The following is a 25,752-nucleotide window of genomic DNA, read 5'->3' on the forward strand; positions in this document are numbered from 1 at the left end:
TGACTATGAATGAGACTGCCTGCATGAGACTATAATGGCAATTTCTCTAATTTTCTACAGTAAATCTTCTTCAAACTTACTGAGATATTAGGGAAGATCATTACCAACAATAATCCATTGAAATTTTTGTGTAATCTTTTAATAAAGTGGCATTTTGGATGGTTTCCATGTTATATGCTGACCATGGATAACCCTGCCTGAATGAGACTATAATGGCAATTTCTCTAATTTTCTACAGTAAATCTTCTTCAAACTTACTGAGATATTAGGGAAGATCATTACCAACAATAATCCATTGAAATTTTTGTGTAATCTTTTAATAAAGTTGCATTTTGGGTGGATCAAATGTTCTATGTTACCTATAAAGGCAGTATGCTTAGGAGAACTAAAACTTTAATTTCTCTAATTTTCTCTAATTTTCTCCAGTAAAACTTGCTGAGATGATCATGAACATCGTTGACAACAATAATCCATTGAAATTTTTGTGTAATCTTAGACAGAAGCCACTTTAGAATGAATTGACATGACAGGACCAGATGTGCCCTTTTACGTGGAGAATCTTTATTTCTGTTTCGTTCCATTCCATGCCATGCTCAACAACACACAAAACACTCTTGTTAGTGTTCAAACACACTTTTAGAATCTGTCTGATTGATTATATTTCAAACAAAACACTTTATTTATGGTAGTTTATTATAGAATGGTCAGACATGCAATCTAAATGAATAAATCTGTACATCAAATAACAATATAGGGCTTGCAATAGCTCTCATAGATGTCAGAGCACAGTACATGTTATTTGATCATAGGTAACTGTGATATGATGGGTTATAGTAGCGTTTTATACGTCTTTTCAGCTCGCTGGCCGTGTGTACCGTAAACTATGATGTAAACGCGCATGCAAAAAGTCGGTGACGGCTAGCGAGACCGCACTTCCACAGATGTCGGCTCACTTGACCGCGGTCCACTCTTCAGGCGACGAACGACGCAGCCGCATCACAATCCGGAGCGAAGTGCCGGCATCAGACGATGCTAACTGTGTTTACATTAAAACTATGCCCTTCCTCTCTTCGGATCGCCTGTATCCATTCGGGTTTCAGGTTTGGATCCACAGGAAAATAATGAAATGAAAGGCCGGGCTGTTTTTGGTTGGAAGACGAACAGCCTGGAACACAACAGAAACTTCAACTCTTCGACTCTGCCATTCTTCATATGTGCTGCTGTGCTAACAGGAAGTTGTCATTGACGTATTTCCGGTCGAAAAATGCGGAAGTGTGAAAAAGGTCTATTAAAACCGTACTGTTTGAATTATTCGAAGATGGCAGACGGTTGCGCTAGAAAGAGGACTTAAAAATGTAAGTATATTTAAAAGTATCTTGTATATGTTGTAAAATATATTTGTAAATACGTAAGGTGACTTGTTTAATATGTTAATATTTATCTACATTGTTTTGAAGCTCATCAATTTCGGTAATGCTAAAGCTAACGCTAGCGCGAATTAGCATTGAAGGCTAAAAACAAACGCTGTTGATAGTACATCAAAAAATAGAGAAAATTCCCTTAAAACAGTCTAATTTTCATAAGCAGGTTTTATTAACATGGACTTTGATCTACAAACATAATTTTTCTCCTCGTCGCTACTATATTTGGAATAACGCAGATATTCTACACAAAAACAAGAGTATTTTACTTGAAAATTGGTTTGAAAAGAACATTTCTCTTGTAACACAGCTGATTAATCCACATGGTAACCTGATGTCATACGATGAGTTTCTGTCCACCTATGGTCTGCATGTTTCACCTGCAGAGTTTGCATTGGTTACTGGGGCCATCCCAGGTGGTGTTAGACTTCTGTGTAGCAGTACTCCTTCAAATACTCCATGTTCTCCTCCCAAATTAACAGATTTGTGGTGTGGAAAGATTTGTTTTTCAACTAGCAGGAATAATCGAATTATCCGTTTTCTGTTTCAAAATGAGATTGCCACAAAACCGTATGTTATCTCATACTGGAACAGCTTTGGATTTAGAATTCAGTGGGAAAAGGTTTGGACCCTGCCCCAAAAGTATTTCATCACCAACAAAATCAGAGAAATTTCTTTCAAAATTCTTCATAAATTTTATCCAGTGAAACACTTCTTTACCAAATTCAAAAAAGATCTGGACATAAACTGTTCATTCTGTCATTCCTCACCAGAAACTGTGCCTCATCTTTTTTGGTATTGCTCCTTTACTCAACTATTTTGGAAAGATTTGATACATTTTATAAGAACTCATCTATGTGTAGATTATAGATTATTTTATGAGCATATTATTTTTGGATATTTTACACAAGAAAAACTTAATGCAGATAAATTATATGTAGTTAATTTACTCATAATTATGGCTAAACACTTTATACATAAGTGTAAATATTCCAACAAGAAACCAGTGTTTTATGTTTTTCAGAAAGAAATGGTGTTGTATGTGAACAGTATAAAATCCTCCACTAACAAAAAAGCTGTCAGAACAGTTGAAGCTTGGTCTCTCCTGAAACTTTAACAAATTCCTATGCCTTTATTATTTTTGTTTTATTTTTGCATAACCAGTTTTACATAGTTATTATTATGGTTTTTGTTTTTTGTTCATTCTCCTGGCAAACGTGAATATTGTATTTTGCACAGTGTGGAGTTTTGTTTTTGGTATTTTGTATGTGCAATATTTGTTAATAAAGTTTAAAGAAAATAGTACATCAAAAAGCAGTGAGTTCTAACCATAGTCATAAGTTATTAACACATTTTTAAAATGTGTTTATATATGTAGGGACAGACGAGGATGAGGAAAATCTGATCCATCTGTGGATGGAGAAAGATAGCCTGTTTGTTATCAGGCAAGCTCGTGCCGGATGGGAGTGAGAGACACTTGATCAGATTTGTATTTATTTATCATTAAACTGTAATCGTTGTCATGTTGGGGTAAAGGTTGTTGTTAAAAGGGGAGAGGAGAGGAGGAGAGAGCAAGAAGGGACAAAGAGTGACAGGAGAGTCTGTTAAGCTTACCTGAGTTTAAAATATTGTTGACAAAATGTAACATCGTCGTTGTTTTTGCAATTTGTTTAATAAATGCATGAACAAAAATGAATTATTTACATGTATTATTTAAATCTGATCCATTTTTAACAATCTCAAAAGGATTTTCATATAAATATCAAATGTACATATTTACATTTTCGTTTTATATGTTAACATTTATTTTATACATCTTAACAATAATCCTGGTCTTCTAGAGTCATGTGTGTCACAGTTGGAGCTAAAAGGAAAGCAGAGATCTGTCCTCGCAGACGGACGCCACTTTACCCGTCCTACTGGTTCCTGCTGTGGCTCAACATCTGTGGCTCCCAGCAGTCCCCTTCGCTGATGCACAGATCGTGCAGAACTGAACTGCAGGCAATGATTTTCATCGCAAAGGTTGGTTTTACTTCCAGTGCCCCCAGAAATATTGCTCTCCTGCTCATTTGCCAAATGCTCTCTCTCCACCACAGAGCGTGCCTTGGTGTGGTGCTGGTTGTAACGGGCCTGAACCGCATTCCTCATGGGTTCCCTGTAGGGTGTCAGCAGCGTGATGGGATGAGCAATGCAGGGATACCCACCATCACCCAAAAGGATCCTTCAGGTGGGTTTGTTTGATTTACATAAATTGGGCTTTTACGTAGAACCTGTGAACTGTGGACTGATCCTTGATTCCCAACAAAAATATCTCTATATTTGGCTTGGAGTCACATACAGCCTGCAGTTGAATGGAATAAAAAAGCTTCCTGTTAAAATAACAAGCTGCATTTTCTTTTAGGGCCTTTATTCTTCAGTGGCAGCCATCAATGCTCCCCACGACCTTTTGGAAGGTGGAAGACCAAGCAAGCTGCTAAAAAACCAGAGGTGACTAATGGCAGTTCATTCCCACTGGATGCTGGATGACCCTGCTTATCAGCTGGAGGATGCGGTCTGCCGTCCTGTGGACAATGTCACTTACAGTGGACCGTGGCATGTCAAAGGCCCTGGCTACCACACTGTATGATGTGCCACATGCCAGCCAGAAAAGAAACACCAGGACCTCAGTCTCCTGTGCCCCCCCCCCAGAGTGTGAGGAACCGGAAGCTGCTCCACCAGATGCTCAATGGTCCTGCGGGTCAACCGACCTGCAGGTCTGCCGGTCTGGTTTTGTGTCGGACTGAGCGTCAGCGTGAAGGGCCACGACAGACACCTTTATGTTTGCAAAGCAGTAGAGACGTGGAAGAACTTGTAAAATAGAAAAATAATTATTTCATTGAGAAAATTAAATCTGATTTTTTTGAATGTTTCATTGCAAAGCAGTAGAGACGTGGAAGAACTTGTAAAATAGAAAAATAATTATTTCATTGAGAAAATTAAATCTGATTTTTTTGAATGTTTCATTTTATTCTGATGTCTTACATTTTAGTTTATGACGTATTTATTAATGCTGGAAAATCTCGTGTTTTTTTTTTTTGGCTGGGTTTTTGGATTTTTATATAAATATTTAAAAATTAAAGTATTTTTGTTTAAAACAAGTGATATGGTTTGACTCTGAATAAAAAATACTAAACTTTGAACTCACAAGTGTTTCATGTAGTTAGACTATACAGTTCATAGTCCAGTGTTGAAAAATAATTTTAAACTCTTACCCAGCAGACTGTGTAATCTTGAGCACAATTAGTGACAAATGCTTAAATTGAACTAATAAAAAAACTTTAAGTTTAACTTACAGATGGTTTATGTCTGGTCAGGGGCATCCAGATGAAATCTTCTGAGACGTCTGCTTCTCCTTGCCGTCCTGTGATGCTGCATATCTGCTCGTTTTTGGTTTGATCCCATGAAAAACGGTTGAATTATTGCCAGGAACACGGACAGATTCATATATAAAGCTATTTTCAGTAAGGTAGAAGAGAAAACTACAGAAAAAAATGCCTCCTCGCAAGAGCCTGTAAATCGTTCAGCGGCACAAAAATAAATATTGCCATGGAGTAATAACATAGGGGTTTATTTATCAACAAATACATAAAATCACCACCAATGTGTTTGTAATTTTATTATTTATAAATCAGCCACGTTTTCCATGATCAGAACACAGCAGATGCATCAATAGTCTTCATAAAATGTTCATATTTATTATATTTTTAATTTGACAAATGGGTGTCATTCTCCGCGTTAAATAGAAGTAGTTCCCCTCCAGACCAGGTGGTGGCGGTAATGCGCCACTTTGTTTCCGTGCCAAGCGCCATTTGAAAACACCCGAAAGAGAAAACTAGTGAGCACGGGTGTCCGAATTGCTTTGAAAATTCAAAGAACTATATAGAGAACTATATAGTGCCGCACTATATAGGGTTTTAGTAGTTAGGGGTTAGGGCGGTAATTCGGACACAGTCCTCACAGCTTCCGCTGTCGGTTCCTGCAGCTCGAGAAGAAAACAGAATGGTGCATTACCGCCACCGCCTGGTGTGGAGGCAAACTACTATCTTAACGCTGATTTTCCAAAATAAAAAATAAATGAATAAATATGAACATTTTACGAAGACTATTTACGAATCTGCTGTGCTCTGATAATGACAAACATGTCTGATTTATAATGCATAAAAGTAGATACAAATTTGTCTAGATTTAATGTGTTTGTTCAGAAATAAACCGCCAAGATACTAGGCATGTGTCTGTCATTTTTTAAAAAGAAACATACTGTGGCGGCTGCTCTCTCACGTAGGTCAGGATGGAGCAGAATGCAGCTATGCTAAATAGCAAGGTGCTAATGCCTGTCACCTAAACTGTTTTAGCAGGCTGAAAAGTGAGCTGACCCGTGCCGCATGACCCCAGGCAGCTGTTGTTTTAGGAGGCACAAATGAAATGACAGAGTCCAATGTCCTCAGATTAACCATTTATTAGGCCTTTTCAGAACTAAACAGAACAGACCAACATTGAAAATGTCTTTACTGGAGATACCCAACTCACTCATGGTTTCAACAAAGCAAACAGAAAACTCCCATACTGCATTCCTGCCATGGGCAGGATAGCCACATCGACAGGATCACTACACAGCCCCCCCTCTTAGAGGGTTAAGTGTCCTCACAACCCTTAAATGTCATCAATTTCAAAATCTTGTAAGTTAACAGGCTGGTGGCGAACACGCACTGGTATTCTCTTTGGTGTGTCACCATGACCAGGCCCAGCCCTGAGTCTGCTTCCACCATTCTCTGACGCGGTTTTTGTGCAGGTTTGCTGTGAGGATTGTGGGACATTAACGCATGCCCGCCAGCGACAAAGGAGGTCAAGCCCTCTAATGCAGTCATCTTGGATGTCAGCCAGCCAAAACTCATGTTTAGACTTAATAGCCCCAACTGCCACCGATAACAATTTCTTCCCTGGCATGATGGTTCGCTCACCTGTCACTGTGAGCAGTGCAGTCTCAGTATGAATCCAACTCTCTGGGAGAGAGCCTGATGTCACTGGACCCTGCATTGGCATTGGTGGACCCTGTGTCCACCAATGCACTGCAGGGCTGGCCACCAATGGAACAGTCCAAATATAATCCATGTGTTGGGCCACAGTGATCTACCATTGGAGTGATGGTTCCAAGGGGGGTTGTGGTTTGGGGTGAGGATCCCCTTACTGCCTCACCCCGCTGGTGTTTCCCCTGAAGGGCCTGAGGTCTGGCTCTGGGACTGGGTGCTGGACAGTCTCTGGCAAAATGTCCTGGTTCTCCACAGCGGTGGCAGCAATTGGGCGGCATCCGGCGCCGTTGGGTTCGAACAGCTTGAGCTTGACTGAGCTCGTCCTGCGCAGAGTCCTCCAACTCATGGTCAGCAGCCCTCACCAGTGGGGATCTCTCAGTTGACCCAGCACACAAAACGTCCTCCGCCTGTTCAGCTCCTTTCAGCGCCTCCCCCAGGCTGGTGGGAAAGGAGAGACACACGTGTTGGCGCAGAGGTTCAGGTGTCAGACCCCGCAGAAATGCATGAAGGCTTAGCTCTTCCCTGGCAGAACTTGGAAAGTTAGGGTAGCCATGTCGTATGTGTAGTTGAATGTCAGCGGCATAGGCTCCCAGACTCTCTCCACTACGTCGTTGTCGTCTGATCAGCTGCTCTCTGCTCTGCTCACTGGACACTCTTTGGCCAAACCTTCTGTTTAGGGCCCCAGTAATGGCTTGTAGGTCACTATGTTCGTCTGCAGACAAGTCTACTAAAACCTGAAGTGCTGGACCCTCCAGAGCAAGGGCCAGGTGGATAGCCGTCTCCCTGCTGCTCCATCCATCATGCAAGGCAGCTAAATCCACTTGGGCAAGGAAAGGCTCAAGAGGAGTCAGGCCGCTAAATCTCGGTAGCTTTGCCGGTGTTTGAGTAATGGGTTTCGTGCTGGCATCCGAGAAATGCTTCGTGGGGTCACTTATGCCCTGTAAAACAGCGGAGAGGATGGAGGGGAAAAAAAAATAAATAATGTATTGTCTCGTGGGGTCACTTATGCCCTGTAAAACAGCGGAGGGAATGGGTTTCGTGCTGGCCACCGAGAAATGCCTCGTGGGGTCACTTATGCCCTGTAAAACAGCGGAGGGAGTTATATTTTTTTGGAGGGGGGTCATGCAGACCCCAAAGCACATGCCAACCTAAGGGAGCGGAAGGGTTAAAGTCAAATTGTTTTTATCAATAAAGCACTTTGACACAGTAATCCGCGCCTTTATTTCTATTCGACTGGATCAGTGTAACTCTCTTTCCATCTCTCACTCGTCCTTATCCTGTCTCAAACTGGCAAAGATCGCTGCTGTATGTTTGTTAACTGGCATGTGGAACAGAGAGCATATTACTCAAGTTCTGACTTCTCTACACTGGCTGACTGTTCATTTTAAAATTCTTTTATTTGTTTCTAAATCTTTAAACAGTCTGGCTCTGCCCTGTCTCTCTGAGCTGCTACAGCTGCATTCCTCTTAGATCAGCTGACCAGCTGCTGCTGGATGTGCCAAGGACACAGGGGAAACTCAGAGTGTATGGGGCATTTTCCTTTGCTGGCCTCAGCTTGTGGGATGCACTGCTCATGCAGGTTAGGCAGGCCAATTCTTCGAATGATTTTAAATCCAAGTTGAAAACTCAGTTTTTCTCACTGGCTTTTAACTTAGTTTGAGTTGGTGATTGTACTGATTTTTATTACTTTTGTATTATGTTGTTCATTTTGGATCGTTGTCTTGTTTTATCTTTCATCATTAAGCACTTTGGTCAGCCTCTGCTGTCACAAAAGCGCTTTATAAATAAAGTTTACTTGACTCATGCCTTGCTGGAGTGAAAACATAGTTGAAAGAAAGAAACAAAAACAACAAACAAAACACATCAACCCCGTCATTGTTTTTATTGAGTTTCACAGGCAAGTTTACTGTAGCACAAGCAACAGTAAAAAAAAAGCAAAAGCATTTTTAAAACTAAAAAAAAAACTATATTTCACACACTCAAAGCGTCTGCCAGCACAGAGTCCTTTCACTGCTAGCGCATTTCACAGGAACAGGCTGGACTGTGAATAGTAGTCGCCATCCCCGTATGTTTTGGCAGCATTAAGACCGTCTCGATGAGCGTTGTGTGACATGAAGGCGTCTGTATTTCTCCCGTCGCCTTGCCTCTCTTTGAGCACTGTGGAGGTGAGCACCATGGTGATCACGTACATGGCGTATATGAGAATGTTGAACACTGCTATGGCGCACTCCACGTTGTGCATCCTGTGTTCGTCACGAATCAGCGGCCTGTACAAGAGCTCCATGCAACCAGAGACGACTGCCATGAACAGCTCCAGATTCATCATGATCAGACAGGCCAGCACCGTCCGGGTGCTTTTGTTGAGCCTTCTGGTTCCTTCCTCGGCGTCGTCCATCTTGCGCTTGCTCTTGGCCGCGAAAAAGCTCAGCACCACGCTCACGACCATCGCCAGACAGCCCATGGTTATCACAGCTATGCCGCCGTGTATGTAAGCGTGATCGTAGCTACTCCTCTCCTGAGCCGTAGAGGAGCCGAAGGAGACGTCCCGAGCGCTCCCCCTCACGGCGTGACTGCTATCTATCAGGTAGAGGATGTTGTTGGGCAAGGCGAGGAACCCGACAATGAGAGAGGTGATGACCGCGATGGCGGCCCCCAACTTTCCCCTGAACCTGGCAACGCTCAGTACGGGGTTGGACTTCCTCCCCATCAACATCTCTTTTCCGGACGAAATCAAAGAATCGAAGCCTCCGACGAGGCCGGACCTGGTCCGCTGCATCCCGCCCAGCAGAGGTGGGCAGACGGGGTCGCGTCCTGCGCACGAGAGGGCCGAGCCAGCATAGGTTACCTACCCCCCTTTAACGGTTACTGCCGCACAGCGTCTTGGTCCACCCCGAGACATTTAATACGATGAAGCTCGGGAGGCCCGTGATCGAGTTCAGAGGGTCGAGAAGAGACCTCCAGGCGAAGGCCGTGACGCAGGACCGGTGGTACAGGGTCCGCGGCATCACGAGGACCTTGGATTCGATCGCGCGCCGCAGGAGAGGCGTCCGATCTCACAACATGATATGTGTGGACCTATACGCTAGGTTTTTTAGCCACCTCGTCCGTGACCGACGAAACCCGCTCGGCTGGTTGTCTCATCACTTGGCCATCCTGAACGCGCCTGATGACCCAGCCCGTAAGTTTGAGGGCGAGTTGAGACGCCTGCTGGCATACGGCTCTCTCAACTTTGAGTCGTGCAGGCGCGCCTGGGACAGGAGCCGCATGTCCAGGGGCATAGGAAACGCAGTAGACGCTCAGTGCAAGGACGTGTTCAACGGAAAGAAGGCTGCTTCAGAGACCGGGCCCGTGTCTCGCCTCCTGCTCGCCCAGCTCGAGGCCCTGCGCCTCAAGCCGATCTGCGCGGGCCTCAAAGTGGCCGGCGTGCCCACGCCCGACCGAGGCGGCAGCACGTACCACAACGGCTGCACCCGGGGCTGCGGGCCACTGCCTGGACGGAACACCTTCTACACGGAAGTCGACCTGCTGGCTCACGATGCAACGACCGACACCGTGGCCCTCCTAGAGCTCAAGACCCGAAACAGCGACGTCTTGGATGCCCCTACCCTGTGGCGGTACAACGCCCAGCTGTGGCTGACCTGGACGATGTTCTCGCTCACGTACCCGAGCGTGGCGGAGCGCTCAAACGCTTACCTGGTGATCGTGAGGCCAGGCACGAACACAGTCACCATAAGGAGCTGTCTGAGGCCCTCCGTGACCAAGACGCTGCGCACCAAGTTCCCCTGGATAAACTGCCTTTGTCCGCAGGTGCTCAACTGCCTCACGCCGACCTGTGTCAACGTGAGAGTGCAGGCCTATCCGAAGCCAGGCTCTGGCGGCAGGGCGAGCATCGACCCAAAGGACCTCTGTTACAGGAACGTCATGTTCAACCGAGAAAAGGCCAGAGTGCGTCAGAGACGTTACCCCGATGAGGGATCGCAAGGCCGTCCACCGCACCCAATACCCTCCTCCTCCGAGACGAGCGGGGCCCCCAGGGGTCCTGGGTCCGCATCATGTCGGAGCCAAAAACGGCTCCCGCGCAGGCATGACACTCAATGAAAAGCCTCGCATGTTCGAGCGCTGGATGGAAACTGACGGACAACTAGAACTGACATGGGTCTGAGGCACCAAGCGCTCCACGGCATGCTGGCCAACCCAGACGTGTCCCCTTTCAAAGTCATCGAGAAACCCAGCGAACAGCAGGACTGGATCCTGATAGACCATCTCATGGTCATACACACAGTCAGAGAAAGCGATTACACGGAGAGCGAACCGGAGATGTCGGTCGCGAGGATGGCGAGCTATTTCGCATCCCGGTACGTCAGAGAGAGGGCCCACGGCCGATGCGTCGTGCTCGTAAAAGACGGTCCGGGGGCGCAGAAGCCTAGCGTGAGGGAAGAAAGGGCCAACAGGACGGTCCCTGGTCACTTGAAGTTCTGTAAGGCTCACCTGGCCGAGATAGAGTACGGCACGATGAAACTGTTGGCCGACGTGGGCATGAGAGACAGCTTTTTCTTAGTCACGGGGGCGGTAGGCGAGTCGCGCTGGGCCGAGACCGCCGGCGAGCGCGCCAGCAACCTGGTCTCGTTCCACAACGAGCGCGAGGAGCGCGGGGGAGAGGGGGCCAGTCCACTCACGGAGCCAGACCACTTCAAAATCGAGACCCTCCATTTTCCCATCGTGGATCTGAGCTTCTGCGACGGCAAGACCTACAGGCCTGAGGGGACGCCTGGAGTTTTCTTGACAGCTTTCGGGAGCCCGGAAGACGAGCGGCTCCAGGGCTTGCTAAAGGCTTGCGTCGAGTGTCGAGAAACGGAGGCCGACACGCTGATGGTGGAGTTGGCCAACGCCCTGACGGGCTCAGTGACAGTGTGCACAGGGGACACAGATCTGATAGCCGTGCTCGCTGCGAGCGGACGGCCCGGCCTGACACTGAGGTTGGACAACAAAAGCTACACTGAGGACAGAGCCATGCACGAATCGCCCTTCGGCGAGCTCCTTGTCGAGCCAGCGGTCCGACGGACCGCCAACAGAGCGCCGGGTGCCACAGACGACTGGCTGAGCGCACTGTGCGACCTGGGCTCCGCAGAGCACCACCTGTTGCCCAACGGCGCGGCGGAAAGACATGCCGATCTGGGTCGCCTTCTGGAGAGCCACGGGGGCGAGGCGTTCAAACTCTCAGTGTACGAGTTCTTGTACCGGGGCGGTGTTCGAGGCTCGGTTTACGTCGCTTTCCTGAGCGCGTTCTTCGAGTCTGACGCGAGGAGCAAACTGAGCGAACTGGCACTGGAGAGCCAGAAAACGTACCCCCCCGGCACACGCAGCGCAAACACGTTACGCTTCGCCTTCACGGTCCTGTGCGGCGCGGATGACCCGAAAGTCTTAGGCGCGGGGAACGCGCCCTCGTCGCAACTTTTCGGTAACGCAGCACGCTCGGTCGAGCGGGGATCTAAGCGCCCCCGCGAGCCAGAGGTCGACCGTGAGGGCGAAGCAGAACAAGAGATCGGATCCGACCCCCAGAAGACCAAGGTAAAGATCACGGCTGGGCTCAAGCGCACGGCCAAAGCCTACGCGGACGGAGCAATTCCGGAGTCCACTCACGCCCGTTACCTCAGACTGGCTCGCTCCGGAAGGCACCTGTTCCTGAGAGCCAAAGCCAGAGCGCAGGAGGACCAGAGCGTCCGATCCAAACACTTGCTGTTCATGGCCCTCTGCGGAACAGACTACAGCTTCACTCCAGTGGGGCTGGGAATCAAAAGGTTGCTGAGTGGCGCGATACGCAACCGAGAGAAGTTCAGCTCTTGGTGCGCCAAGCTCGTGACCGCGCTGTGGTCCCGGGACGGAGAGGATGGCGGAGGGAGCGAAAGGTCCCTTGAGTTTCGCGCCATGGGCGAACAGTTGGCCAGCCTCACAGGAGTCCCCAAGTCTACGAGCTCAAAGCATTGGACTGGAAAAAAGTTTGAAATCATGTGCAGGACGCTCAAATACATGTGCGACCTGTGGACCCTGAAGGGTCCCCGGATCGGTCCCCATTATGGGTTTCATGTGCACGACGGAGTCGTGCGTTTCATAGAAGAGGAAGACCCAGAGTCTGTGTCTTGAGAGTTGATACAGGGGCGAGATGTATTTCATTTCATTTTCTGTGTAAAAAATGAAGAAGAAAAAAACGAGCGAACAAACACAATAAGAGGATGACCCAGAGTCTGTGTCTTGAAAGTTGATACAGGGGCGAGATGTATTTCATTTCAATTCCAATTTCTGTGTAAAAAATGAAGAAGAAAAAAAAAAAATAAGTGAACAAACACGATGGAAACAATAAAAGTAAATTCAAACACACCAGTGCAGTTTTCAGAGTTTTATTTCATTCGGGCACGTCTGTATTTACACCACACAATGTCGATTTCAACTCTCGAAGCCATCTCTAAATTACCACTGGAGTTCGTCGTGTGTCAACCGAAAGGATGATTGGCGTACTCGAGCTTGCTCATCCATGTACATTAAGGTCATAGGCGGCGCTAAGGATGAACAAAGGCCGCAAAAGAACACTAAGAAGCAGGTCGAGGCCCCTGGCCCACAAGCGGGGAACAAGAGCGGTCGAGCCAGAGGATCCTCGGCCCGACTCGCAAGGGCAGCGCGGGGGGCCGAAGCCGGGCCGCTACGAACCCTACGACTGGGATTCGGACTCAGACGGGGGACACGGAGACGGAGGGGGTCACGGTCGAGTCAGCCGCAAAACTCGCGCGGGCCGGCGATCCCATCCGCCGGGGGACAAAGCCCGTGAGCCTGATGCGGCAGCGTTGGAGCCCGTGGGTCCTCGGCACGACTCGGAAGGGCAGCGCGGGGCCCCGAAGCCGGGCCGCTACGAACCCTACGACTGGGATTCGGACTCAGACGGGGGAGACGGAGGGGGCCACGGTCCGCCGCGGGACGAAGCCCTCGAGCCTGATGCGGCAGCGGTCGAGCCCGAGGGTCCTCGGCACGACTCTGAAGGGCAGGGCGGGGGAGACGGAGACAGAGGGGGCCGCGGTCAGGTCGGCCGTGAAACTCTCGAGGACAGGCGATCCGATCCGCCGCGGGACGAAGCCCTCGAGCCTGATGCGGCAGCGGTCGAGCCCGAGGGTCCTCGGCACGACTCGGAAGGGCAGGGCGGGGGAGACGGAGACAGATGGGGCCGCGGTCAGGTCGGCCGTGAAACTCTCGAGGACAGGCGATCCGATCCGCCGCGGGACGAGGCCCACATGCCTGACGATGGAGCGGTCGAGCCCGGGGGTCCTCAGCATGAATTGGAAGGGCAGGGCAGAGGCGACGAACCCTCCGATTGGGATTTGTACGAGTGTGAAACGGACGTGGACGAGCTCGATGGTTCTCAAAGTGAAACGGAAGAACAGCACCGGGGCCCCAGGTCATCGGGCGAGGAAGACGTCGAGGAAGCCGTTGAGGAAGACGCCGAGGAAGACATAGAGGAAGAACCAGCCGCAGAGAGCGCGAGCGTGTACCCGGATACATTTTCCTCCAAGAACGGTGAAATAAAGTGGTCAGCGAACGAGCGTGATCGGTCGAGCGTCCGGGCGTCCCCTCCTCACCAGGCCTCAGGGCCTACCACTGAGGCGAGGGAGGGGGCTCGAGACATCCTGTCTTCTTTTCTTTTGTTTTTCACTCCAAATGTAGAAAGACTGATTTTGATAGCTACCAACCGCCATAGCGCCGATAAGGCCCACGAATTAAAGACTCCGAAACCCATGGACGAGATTGAACTGAGGGCCTACGTGGGACTGCTGATCTTGGCCGGGGTGTACAGGTCTCGAGGCGAAGCGTTGGTGAGCCTGTGGGAGCCCGAGTGCGGACGACCGATCTTCGGGGCAACCATGTCCCTTAGAAGCTTTTACCAGCGCTCTGCGACGCTCAGGTTCGACGATCGAAGCACGAGAGCCTCTAGGAGCGCTTCGGACAGATTGGCCGCAGTCAGAGAGGTGTGGGAAGAGTGGTGCTATCGGCTGCCCAGGCTTTACGACATCGGACCCGAGGTGACTGTGGACGAACGAATGGTTCCTTTCAAAGGTGCGGTTTCAGCCTCCCTTTTTACTGTTCTCAGGGTATCCTTGACGTATTTGCGTCTGTCTTAACTCTTCCTTTTGTTTTTCTTTCTCTACGCAGGACGTTGTTCTTTCAGACAGTACATTCCCAGCAAGCCTACCAAGTACGGCCTCAAACTATGGGTCGCTTGCGACGCAAGGACGAGCTACGCTTGGAGGGTCCAACCGTACATGGGCAAGCTGGCTTCGGGTGCTCGAGAGACAAACCTTGCGTCCCGAGTGGTTTCGGATCTCACCCGGGGACTGGAGCACCGTAACGTCACGTGCGACAATTTCTTCACTTCGTACGCGCTCGCCACCGAGCTCCTGAAACGGAACATCACCCTGCTCGGTACGATCAAAAGCAACAAACCCGAACTGCCTCCGGAGCTCGCATCGGCCCGCGGACGAGAAGCACTCTCCTCCAGGTTCGCCTTTACGGACTGTGCCGCGGCCGTTTCCTACGTGCCCAAAAAGAACAAAAACGTCCTGCTCCTTAGCACGAAGCATTCGAGGGTCAAAATATGCCACGAACGCAGGGACAAAAAACCAGAGATGATCTTGGATTACAATAAAACCAAGGGCGGCGTGGACAACCTGGACAAACTGCTGGCCACGTACAGCTGCAGGAGAATGACCAAGCGCTGGCCCTTGGCCATGTTCCACAACATGATCGACATGTCGGCGTACAACGCTTACGTGATATGGAGGGAAATGCACCCGGACTGGATGCCGTGGAACCGCAACCGAAGGAGAATCTTCCTCGAGCAGCTGGGCAAAGATCTCGTCAGACCGCTCGTACTTCGCAGGAAGCGTGTTCCTCGCGCAAGGCCGGCCTACGATCTAATGGTCAGCATGCAAGAAGCCGGCGGGACGAGCGCGCGCAGCGAGGGCAAAAGAAAACGATGTCAGATATGCCCGCGCTCCAAGGACACAAAGACGCTGATCTCCTGCAAGAGCTGCGGAAAGAGCATCTGCAGAGGCTGCACTGTCCCCTTTTGCCCCCTTTGCTCCGAGCGCCAGGGAAGGGACGGCGACACAGACGCGTCCCAGTGAAAGGGATCGAGCTGTCTGGTAGCGCGACCTGATGCCTCGTTTCCCACTCGAGTAACTGAAAATCTGTTCTGTTTTGATATCAGCGAGTCTGTCCTCTGTGCCGCCCTGTATGTCCTCTGAAAATAAAACTGAGAACTGCTGTCGTACAAAGGTGTCTGTGTGCGCGTGTGTCTGTGTGAACATTCGAGAAGCAAAACTGTTGAAAGGGTTTGAGGGGTCTACGCGAAGGTACGGATATTTCGATCCAACGTGTTCGATTCACAAAGAAAGGCCTACAAACAGGGCTGGTTTGAGCTCGCAAAGCCTCTCAGCGCCCACAGGCCAACTCTGTCCTCGTTCGAGTGGATAAACAGAGTCAGCAGGGATTCTAAGCTTTATGGGGAGAGAATTGGCCTGCAAGCTCTGAGGCTTGGCGTTCTGGAGGTATCTTCACATTCAGAATGCTTGAGTCCGGAAAGATTTTTTTTTTCTTCCCACTCGAGCTGTCAGAATTACATGTGGAGCCAGTTTGGGGAGGGAACCGCAACAGCCGAGAGCTCAGCGGAAGGGGAAAAAAATGAGTTGGCCTTGTAGCACCAAATCTCTTATGAATCCTATGAGCTCTCCACCTAAACCTACTGTGAATGTTGTGTGAGATTTTCACTGGGTGTAAAATAAAATAAAAACAGAACAAATAATCGAAAAGAACCCAAACATTATAGTTTTTTTTTTGTGTGATTCGGGGATGTCTTCTGATGCAAAAGGCTCGTAGCGCTGGCCAGCCTTCGCGATCTGGTCTGCGCCCTGGAAACGAGCAGTGTGGGTTTGCGAGGGTAGCCGAGCTGCCACACGGCTGCTCGTTCTGGGATAGGATTGGCCTGCGAGCTCCTCTCATCAACGACACGCTTCAGTTTGCCTCTGATTCGGCTTCCCTGACACAGCGCGCTGTGATGTGACTCGCAGAGCCACACATCAAACCCTTCCCATAGAGCTTCATGTGCTGTCAGAGTGGAGGCGATCGGCCTGCTCTGGGGCTGGGCTCCCCTTGGGGTTGCTTCACATTTGGAACATTTGGAGATACAAGCGGAGCCAGCCCGGAGAGGGAACAGAAACGGACCACAGCTCAACGGAAAGGAGAGAATGTTGGTCTTTGAGCACTCCGCCTGAAGCTATCGCGAATATTCCGTGAGGTTTTCACTGTCTGTAAAATAAAAATAAAAAACAGGACAGAAAATCCAAACGAACACAGAAATTGTTTTTATTTTGTAAGACTTTTTTATTACAACATGACCTGGGTATCCAACCCAGGGTGGAACCGAAACGGTCAGAGCTCAGCGGAATGGAGAAAGTCGGCCCTCCCTGACACAGAGCGCTGCGGTGTGACTCGTGGCATCCAGCCTGTCTCTCAGTCAGCTCACTCTCAGGCGCAGGCTGCGTGTGTTTTTCAGACGCGAAAGGCCCCAGCCTGTCTCTGAGGATGCCCCCCTGCCCCCCGACACAGAGCTCTGTGGTGTGTGGATTGTGTTCTGAAAGGGTTTTCTCACTCGAGCGGTCAGAATTACATCCTGAGCCACGCAGAGCCGCTCGTGCGGTTCCCTTCACCCAAACCTGAGCCTCTCCACGGAGCTTCATGTGCTGTCAGAGGGGAGAGGGTCTGCATGCGGGCTGCTCTCAGCCAATGCACGATCTAGCCTGCCCCTGCGCGGTCCAGCCTTCCTCTCATTCTCCTCCCCTGCAGGCGCGGGCTGCGTGTGTGCCTCAGACAGGAAAGGCTCCAGCCTTCCTCTGCCTCGGCCCCCCTTGAAACAGCGCTCAGTGGCTTTACTTCACGCAGAGCCGCTCAGGATTTTTCCCTACACACACCCCAAGCCTTTCCGTCGAGCTTCATGTGCTGTCAGAGGGGACAGGCTCTGACTGCGGGCTGCGCTGCAGCTCGGCTTCCTTGAGGTTGCTTCAAAGTTAGAACGCTTGTGTTCGGAAAGGGTTTTCTCACTCCGGCTGTCAGAATTACATCCTGAGCCACCCTGGAGAGGGAACAGAAATGGCCCAGAGCTGAACAGACTGAAGAGAATGTCCTTCTTAGAGCTCTACGCCTGAATCTATCGCAAATGTTCCGTGAGGTTTTCACTGGCTGTAAAATAAAAATTAGAAAAAAACAGAACAGAAAATCCAAACGAATTTCCCCCCGGGAGGGGCTGCGTGTGTTTCTCAGACGCGAAAGGCTCCGGCCTGCCTCTGAGAGTGCACCCTGAGCCTCTGCAGAGAGCCTCCGTAGAGAGCCTGCCTGCGAGTGGGGACTTCCCGACAGAAGCGGAGCCCTGTGCCTTGTGACATCTGTTTCGAAAGACCGCAGCCTGCTTCTGCTTCTGCAGCTTGCTTGACACGGATTTCTGCGGAGCGTGGCTGGTGTTGGGAAAGATTTGTTTTCTCACTCGAGCGGTCAGAATTAAGTGCAGGGCCAGCTCTGGGAGTGAACCGAACGGGCCCGGAGCTCAGCAGAGTGAAGAGAAAGTTTGCCACCGAGCTCTTTGCCCGTTGCTGTCTAGAGTGTTCTGTGAGGTTTTTGCTGGCTGTGAAATAAAAATGAAAACGAAGTAAAAACGGGACAGAAAACCCAAAAGAACACAGAAAATTTATTTTGTGTGATGACTTTTTTTATTACAACACAAGCTGGGTATCGAACCCAGGGGTGGAACAGAAACGGTCCGCAGCTCAGCCAACCCTGCCTGACACACAGCTCTGCCGTGTGACTCGTGGCATCCAGCCTGTCTCTCGCTCGGCTCACTCGCGGGCGGGGGCTGCCTGTGTTTCTCAGACGCGAAAGGCTCCGGCCTGCCTCTGAGGGTGCGGCCTGAGGAAAGGTTTTTTTTTTTTTTTCCCTCTCGAGCTTTCAGAATTACATGTGGAGCCAGCTTGGGGAGGGAACCGCGACAGCCAAAAGCTCAGCGGAATGGAGAAAGAGTTGGCCTTCTAGCACTAAATCTCTCATTGTTTTTGCAAATGAGCTCTCCAACTCATGCTACTGTGAATGTCGTGTGAGGTTTTCACTAGATGTAAAATAAAAAACAGAGCAAAAAATCCAAAAGAACCCAAAAATTATTGTAATTGTTTTATTTTTTATTTTTTGCATGATGATTTTCTTTGTTGAGACTCGGGGATGCCTTCTGATGCAAAAGGCTCATCGCGTTGGCCAGAAAGAGTTGAATTCAGAAAGAGTTTTTCTCACTCGAGCTGTCAGAGATACAAGCGGAGCCAGCCTGAAGAGGGAACAGAAACGGGCCACAGCTCAACGGTCTGCCTGCGGGCGGCTCTCAGACAAAGCACGATCCAGCCTGCCTTCAGTCGCTCCCCTGCACAAATCCAGCCTGCCTCTCATTCCCTCCCCTGCAGGCGTGTGTGCCTCAGACGCAAAAGGCTCCAGCCTTCCTCTGCGTTGGGCCCCCCCTTGACACGAGCTTCAGTGTCTTTACTCCACACGGAGCCTGCCTGCGGGCGGCTCTCAGACAAAGCACGATCCAGCCTGCCTTCAGTCGCTCCCCTGCACAAATCCAGCCTGCCTCTCATTCCCTCCCCTGCAGGCGTGTGTGCCTCAGACGCAAAAGGCTCCAGCCTTCCTCTGCGTTGGGCCCCCCCTTGACACGAGCTTCAGTGTCTTTACTCCACACGGAGCCTGCCTGCGGGCGGCTCTCAGACAAAGCACGATCCAGCCTGCCTTCAGTCGCTCCCCTGCACAAATCCAGCCTGCCTCTCATTCCCTCCCCTGCAGGCGTGTGTGCCTCAGACGCAAAAGGCTCCAGCCTTCCTCTGCGTTGGGCCCCCCCTTGACACGAGCCTCGCGGAATGGAGAAAGAGTTGGCCTTCTAGCACTAAATCTCTCATTGTTTTTGCAAATGAGCTCTCCAACTCATGCTACTGTGAATGTCGTGTGAGGTTTTCACTAGATGTAAAATAAAAAACAGAGCAAAAAATCCAAAAGAACCCAAAAATTATTGTAATTGTTTTATTTTTTATTTTTTGCATGATGATTTTCTTTGTTAAGACTCGGGGATGCCTTCTGATGCAAAAGGCTCATCGTGTTGGCCAGAAAGAGTTGAATTCAGAAAGAGTTTTTCTCACTCGAGCTGTCAGAGATACAAGCGGAGCCAGCCCGAAGAGGGAACAGAAACGGGCCACAGCTCAACGGTCTGCCTGCGGGCCGCTCTCAGACAAAGCGCGATCCAGCCTGCCTCTCATTCCCTCCCCTGCAGGCGTGTGTGCCTCAGACGCAAAAGGCTCCAGCCTTCCTCTGCGTTGGGCCCCCCCTTGACACGAGCTTCAGTGTCTTTACTCCACACGGAGCCTGCCTGCGGGCGGCTCTCAGACAAAGCACGATCCAGCCTGCCTTCAGTCGCTCCCCTGCACAAATCCAGCCTGCCTCTCATTCCCTCCCCTGCAGGCGTGTGTGCCTCAGACGCAAAAGGCTCCAGCCTTCCTCTGCGTTGGCCCCCCCTTGACACGAGCCTCCGTGTCTTTACTCCACACAGAGCCGCTCGTGATTTTTGCTTCTCACAAACCGAGCCTTTCCGTCAAGCTTCATGTGCTGACGGAGGGGACAGGGTCCGCCTGCGGGCTGCGCTGCAGCTCCCGTGAATTTGCTTCAAAGTCAGAACGCTTGTGTTCGGAAAGGGTTTTCTCAATCCGGCTGTCAGAATTACATCCCGAGGCAGCCCGGAGAGGGAACAGAAATGGCCCAGAGCTCAGCAGACTGAATAGAATGTCGGTCTTAGAGCTCTCCGCCTGAAGCTATTGGGAATGTTCTTTGAGGTTTTCAATGAGTGTGAAATAAAAAAATTAAAAAAAACAAACAGGACAGAAAATCCGAATGAAAACAGAAATTGTTTGTTTTTTGTATGACTTCTCCAGCCTGCCTCCTGCCTCTGAGTCGCCCCTCCCTGACATTGAGCTCTGTGGCGTGTGACTCGTCTGAGAGGAAGTCTCCAGCCCGCCTCTGAGCGGGCTCCCCTCGACAGGACGCACAGCTCCGTGGCGTGTGACTCGTCTCGACCAAAGGTTGCAGCCTGCCCCTGAGTCTGCCTCTCCTGACCGAACGCAGGGCTGCCTGGCGTGTGGGTCGTTTTTGGAAAGGTTTTTTCTCTCTCGAGCGGCCAGAATTACATGCGGGGCCAGATCGGGGAGTGAACCGAAACGGCCCAGAGCTCAGCAGAACGAAGAGAAAGAGTTGGCCTTCAAGCAACAAATTTAAAGCTATTCTGAATGTTCTGTGAGGTTTGCGATGGGTGTGAAATAAAAGAAAAAAAAATGAAACGGGACAGAAAATCCAAACGAACACAGAAATTGTTTGTTTTGGTATGACTTTTTTATTTCAACCCAGGGATAGCTCAGCGAAATGGAGAAAGAGTTGGCTTTCCAGCCCCACACCTGAAGCAATTGCAGCCCGCAGAGCTCAGTGGAGTGTGACTCTTCTGAGAAGTACCCAGATTTTTGTTTTGTTCTTGTGGGCATACAACGGGGAACAGAGATGCTTCAGAGCAGGCTCAGAGACCCCGCCGAGCTTTGGAGAGCGATAAAAAGAAATGAAAAGCAAAAGAAGCTGTGCTTTTTTTTTTAAAAAAAAAAAACGGTGCTTAGAAAGGCGACTGGTAGTCGTGCGAAACACTTTCGGTGCTGCTGTTAGATACCGCACTCTTCATTCTGTTTCAGAGTCTGCCCATCGGAGTCCTCGCTGTCCCCAGCCACGCATTTGAGAGGGAAATACCGCCGCCCCTCACTACGGCACGCTGCCCCACGAGTAAATCCCACGCTCGAACAGTCAGGGGAAGAGCCTCGGGATTTACATTTAGGGCTGACCCAGGCTGGAAACCAAAAGGGCCCAGAACTCCGTCACGAGAGGAGAGGGTTGGTGTTCGAGCAATAGGTTCAGAAGCTATTGCAAACATTGTGTGTGGTTTTCACTGGCTGTGGAATAAAACAATAACAAAACGAATAAAAAAGCCACAAAGACACCCAGAATTGGTTTTGCGTGGTGATTTTTTTTTTATTACAGCATGACTTGGAGACGCTCTCATAGACAATAAAATGGAAAATACAAAAGATTTGTCCAGCGAATCGCTCAGATGTTCCTAGTCAACGTCTCCGTCGCTTGTCAAGGCTCTCAGAGCAGACTGACCTGGAGGTCAGCCGTTTGCGCGAACGGCCCATCCCTCTCAGTCCAGAAGTCCTCACTTCGTGCCGAGTTTCACCTGCGCGAGACTGGGTCGAAGGCCACGTTCTCATCTCCAGAGCGGCGCGACCGTCGGCCTTGCGCAAGACGCTCACCGCGCGGGCCAACCTTCGCGATCTCATAGGCGCCCTGGACGCGTCCTCCCCCTTGACCACAGTCATGGCCACGGCGTAGTCCCGTTTCAGGCTTTCGACGGTGAACGCATCATGACCGTGCAGTCTGTTGAACACCTCGCAGGCTTCCAGCCACTCCCAATCCGGTTCCAGCTCGACGACGGGCCGGCGGGTGCCGTCTTCCTCCCTCAGCAGAATTCGCTCCTGGTGGTACACGGTTCGCGTGGCGCAGAAGGAGCTCAGGTTTTTCACCGGCAGGCCCGAGTACTCCGGCGAGTAGACGCTCAAGCGAGGCCCGTGAAAAGTGTCCGCCGGGCCTCTCTCGGACTCCCTCTCGTGCAGAGGGTCCAGAGATCCCCGCGGCGGGTCGTCTCCCCTGAGCCTGAAGGCTCTCGCCACCAGCCCTCCGTAGTACAAGGGCGCAGTGCAGCGAAAGAGCTGTCCCCCGATGGCGCATTTGTTGAACGAGAGCTCGTTCAGAGGATCCACTCCCGCCGTCGCCTCGAGTATCAGGGAGCGAACCGGGTCGTCGCCGAAGTCCAGGGAAAACACCAGTCTAGCGCTCCGATCCATCTCCTCGTCCCCGTCGGCCTGTGCGGTCCCGAACGCGTTGGTCTTTTCGACCGTTTCGTTGTCATAGGCGTCCATCATCGCTTCGCCCAGCTGGTCCCAGAAGCCCCGGTGCGCCTCGGGCGCGTACAGAGCCAGCATGTCGTAGACCGCTTCGAGAGAAAGGGTGACGGAGCTCACCTTTTTGGGCCGAGCGTGTCCACGCCTGCCCTGCTGCGTGTTCTGAGAGGGGGCGCATTTGTACGAGCAGAGCCTGCGGCTCCTGGGACCCGTCCCGCCACGTTCGGGAAACGTGCAGTTCGAGCAAAGCTGGAGCATTTCGTGAGCGGCGTCGTTGCCGCCTCTAAATTCGGGGCCCGAAAAACTCAAAGAATCGACGCCCGAAATGCACATCTGACCGTCCTTGACGGCGGTCTTCAGGCCCTTTTCCCGCACCTGACAAAGAAGGCGGCCCAGCGCCTTGCACGCGAAGCGTCCCTGCGCGTCCAGCACGCGGGGGCAAATGTCCGGCAGGCAGGCGGCCGCGCAGAGCTTGAACGCCGCGTTGGTCTCCAGGCAGATCTGTCCGAAAGACAGCCTGTCCAGGGCCCTCAGTCTGTTCCTGTTCAGCTGCGTCCAGAAGCCGCGGAGGTCCGGGAAGCTCCCCTCGTCTGGCACCTCCGTCCACGGAGGGACCCACACGTCGAACACAAAGTGGCAGGCCAGTTTCATGGCCTCGGCGAAGACCAGCTGGTTTATGCAGAAGGACACCCGTCTGCTCAAGGCTCCCGCGCACACGACGTGACTGGCGTACATGGCCTCGACGCAGGCGTCTCTGGCCGCGTCGAACCTCCTGTCGAACTGCATGATCTCGGACTCGGCGATCATGGTGGCCGACTGCACCAGGTTCTGCCTGTACAGGCAGACGGCAGCCACCTTGTCCATGGATCGCTTCTCCACTGTGTCCTGCAGCTGTTTCGAGCTGCGCGTCCGAGTCACGTGCGCCGAGAACTCGGATTCCATGATCACGCAGCGGTCGGCCCAGGCGTCGCTCACGAACCCCAGGGTGTTGGTGTTCCACACGAACCCGCAGTTGTGCACCGCGTGATACCTCACGGTGTCCACCTTTCCGCTGCGCGCGTCCTTGCCCACCACGTCGCTCTCCAAGACGCTGGTGTCCAGCAGGTTCTTGAACGTGTTGGGTATCACGCTGGACTCCTTGTCCAGGGCCTTTAGGTTTTTCTCGTGGGTGATGTGAGCGTCGTCTATCATCACCACGCAAGCTTTCCTCTGTTGCTTGTACTTGAAAGCTTGCGGGGTGAAGGACGTGAGCGTCTCTATGCAGCCCTTCACCTGCCTGAACTGGCAGTTCAGCACGTTGTTGGCGTAGCTCTTGCCCTCCCCGGGCCCGGTGACGTTGAACAGCATGATCCGTTCGATCGTGTACCTGGGCGCGGTGTTGGTCACCACGTAGTTGAAGGTGGTGGAGGCCTGAAATAGCCTGCCCACCTGGAGGCTGTCAGAGAACATGTAGCGCACCAGCGCGTGGTCGTAGACCTTCACCGGGTTCAGCGAGCGCGGGTCCTCGGCGTAGTCGTCGTAGTAGTCCTCAGCCGGGAACTCCAGGCACAGCTCCTCGTGTATGTCGGGGAGAGCGCGGCCGAGAGACAGGCGCGAGTTGAGCATCCCTTCTCCCATCAGGTCCCGGAGCCCCGCGTACAGCGCGTCGGCGTGCGAGGAACGGCGCTTCGCGAGGATGTCGAAGACCATGTTGGCTATGCTCTCGAAGTGCCTGTGTCCTCCGTATTTCGTCTTCATGTCCTTGCTCAGGCGTTCGAGTTTTCCCAGGTGAGGGTACAGGTGCGCAAAGTAATGGTTGTAGTCGCACCTGCTCACGGAGAAGGGGTGCTGCTCGCACACGTTGTAGAAGCACGCGTACGCAGTCTGACAGTCTTCCCGGCACCTCCTCCCTCGACGATCCTGGTCGACGGCCGGGCCGGGCCGGGGGCAGGGGCAGTGGCAGCGGCCGCCCGTCAACAGCCGAGCGAGGTGCCGGGTCCTGCGGTTGGCCCTGATCTCTCGCAGCGCTCTCGAGATGCGAGGCTTCGTCACCGGCATGTGCCTGTGGAGCATGGAGTTCAGGAAGGCGTCGGGTTTGTCCCTGTCTATAAGCCTTTCGATCGAGTACCTAAACACCAGGAGCCTACCCACGCAGACTTGGGGCGCTGTCCCGCCCGCGAGGGCTCGCGTGAAGGCTCTCACCTCCTCCAAGAATCTTGCGTCGTTTGGGATGCTCGAGCTGTACCTCTGCACCACTTTGTGCCTTCTCCAGTTGTCCTCTGCGAGCCTCGAGACCAGGCGCTCGAAGAGTTCCTTGCCTTGGTCCCGACTCTCGGTGTCCGTGATCCTCCCTATCGCCTCGGCCAGGGACTTCAGCGTCAGACCGGTGATCGCCTCGGGCAGCGCGGTCGTCTGCTTTCCGCCCTGGCAGGCGGGCACGTACATCGAGCCCTGCAGTTCCTTGACCTTTTTCCGATCTATCTTGTCGGGGTTCAGCGTATCGCTGCGAATGTCTAACCACTCGAACGCAGGGTTCAGTTCTCCCTTGGGGTCTCTCATGACGATCATAGCGTTGTTCAGCGACACAGCTTTCTGCCTGACGAGCTGAAGTCTCATGAAGGCGTTGTAGGCCTCCTCTCCAAGCTCGTAGTCGATGGCGGTCCAGTCGTGTGGCTCCTCGTCGCCGTCATCGCCCTCGTCAGGCTCGCTGTCCACACTGGTGTCGGAATGCTCGTCTCCGCTCGCCCCGGGACTGCGGAACACGCTCGCGTCCGCCTCCACGAAACGCAGTAGACCACCGCCGTAAACGCACTCGGCCGGGTCGCCGTCCTCGCGACCGCGACGTTTACCCGACTCGCGTCCAGCGGCCACAAAGCTAGAAATTCCGGGAGAGTCGCCCCCGTTCATGTCCAACACGAAACAGAAAAGCCTTCCGTGCGCAAAGTCCTCCCTGACGGGGGCCGACATGCTCGAAAAGTCCGGGTCCTCCAAGGTCAACTGGAGGACTTGTCCTTTGCAGCAATAGGTGAGGTAGAGGAGCAGCTGCACCAAAGACCTTTCGCAGGGCGGCAGAGCCCGAAAAGCCAGCTCGACCGTCTCGTCGTCGTGCAGCATTTCGGTGTCCAACGCGAGGAACAGAGCTCTCCTGTCGGTGGGGAGTTCCACCATTCGCACCAC

General features: G+C 51.7%; 1 long non-coding RNA gene across 3 annotated transcripts; it reads left to right on the top strand.

The window, feature by feature from the left end:
* The first annotated feature begins 1,217 nt into the window (after positions 1-1,217).
* Positions 1,218-21,471, top strand: LOC144988744 (uncharacterized). Of its 3 annotated transcripts, none has more exons than XR_013652729.1 (5): positions 1,218-1,355; positions 3,263-3,443; positions 3,518-3,648; positions 3,823-3,908; positions 21,334-21,471. It is a non-coding gene; the product is annotated as an uncharacterized LOC144988744 (long non-coding RNA). The 3 variants fall into 3 exon arrangements; XR_013652728.1 differs by lacking the exon at positions 21,334-21,471 and adding an exon at positions 4,005-4,143; XR_013652727.1 differs by lacking the exon at positions 21,334-21,471 and having other exon boundaries at positions 3,823-3,983.
* Positions 21,472-25,752: the final 4,281 nt, after the last annotated feature.

The sequence above is a fragment of the Oryzias latipes genome, chromosome 21, assembly GCF_053564925.1.
Source record: "Oryzias latipes strain Hd-rR chromosome 21, Olatipes_Hd-rR_3.1".
In the NCBI taxonomy this organism is placed as follows: Eukaryota; Metazoa; Chordata; class Actinopteri; order Beloniformes; family Adrianichthyidae; genus Oryzias; species Oryzias latipes.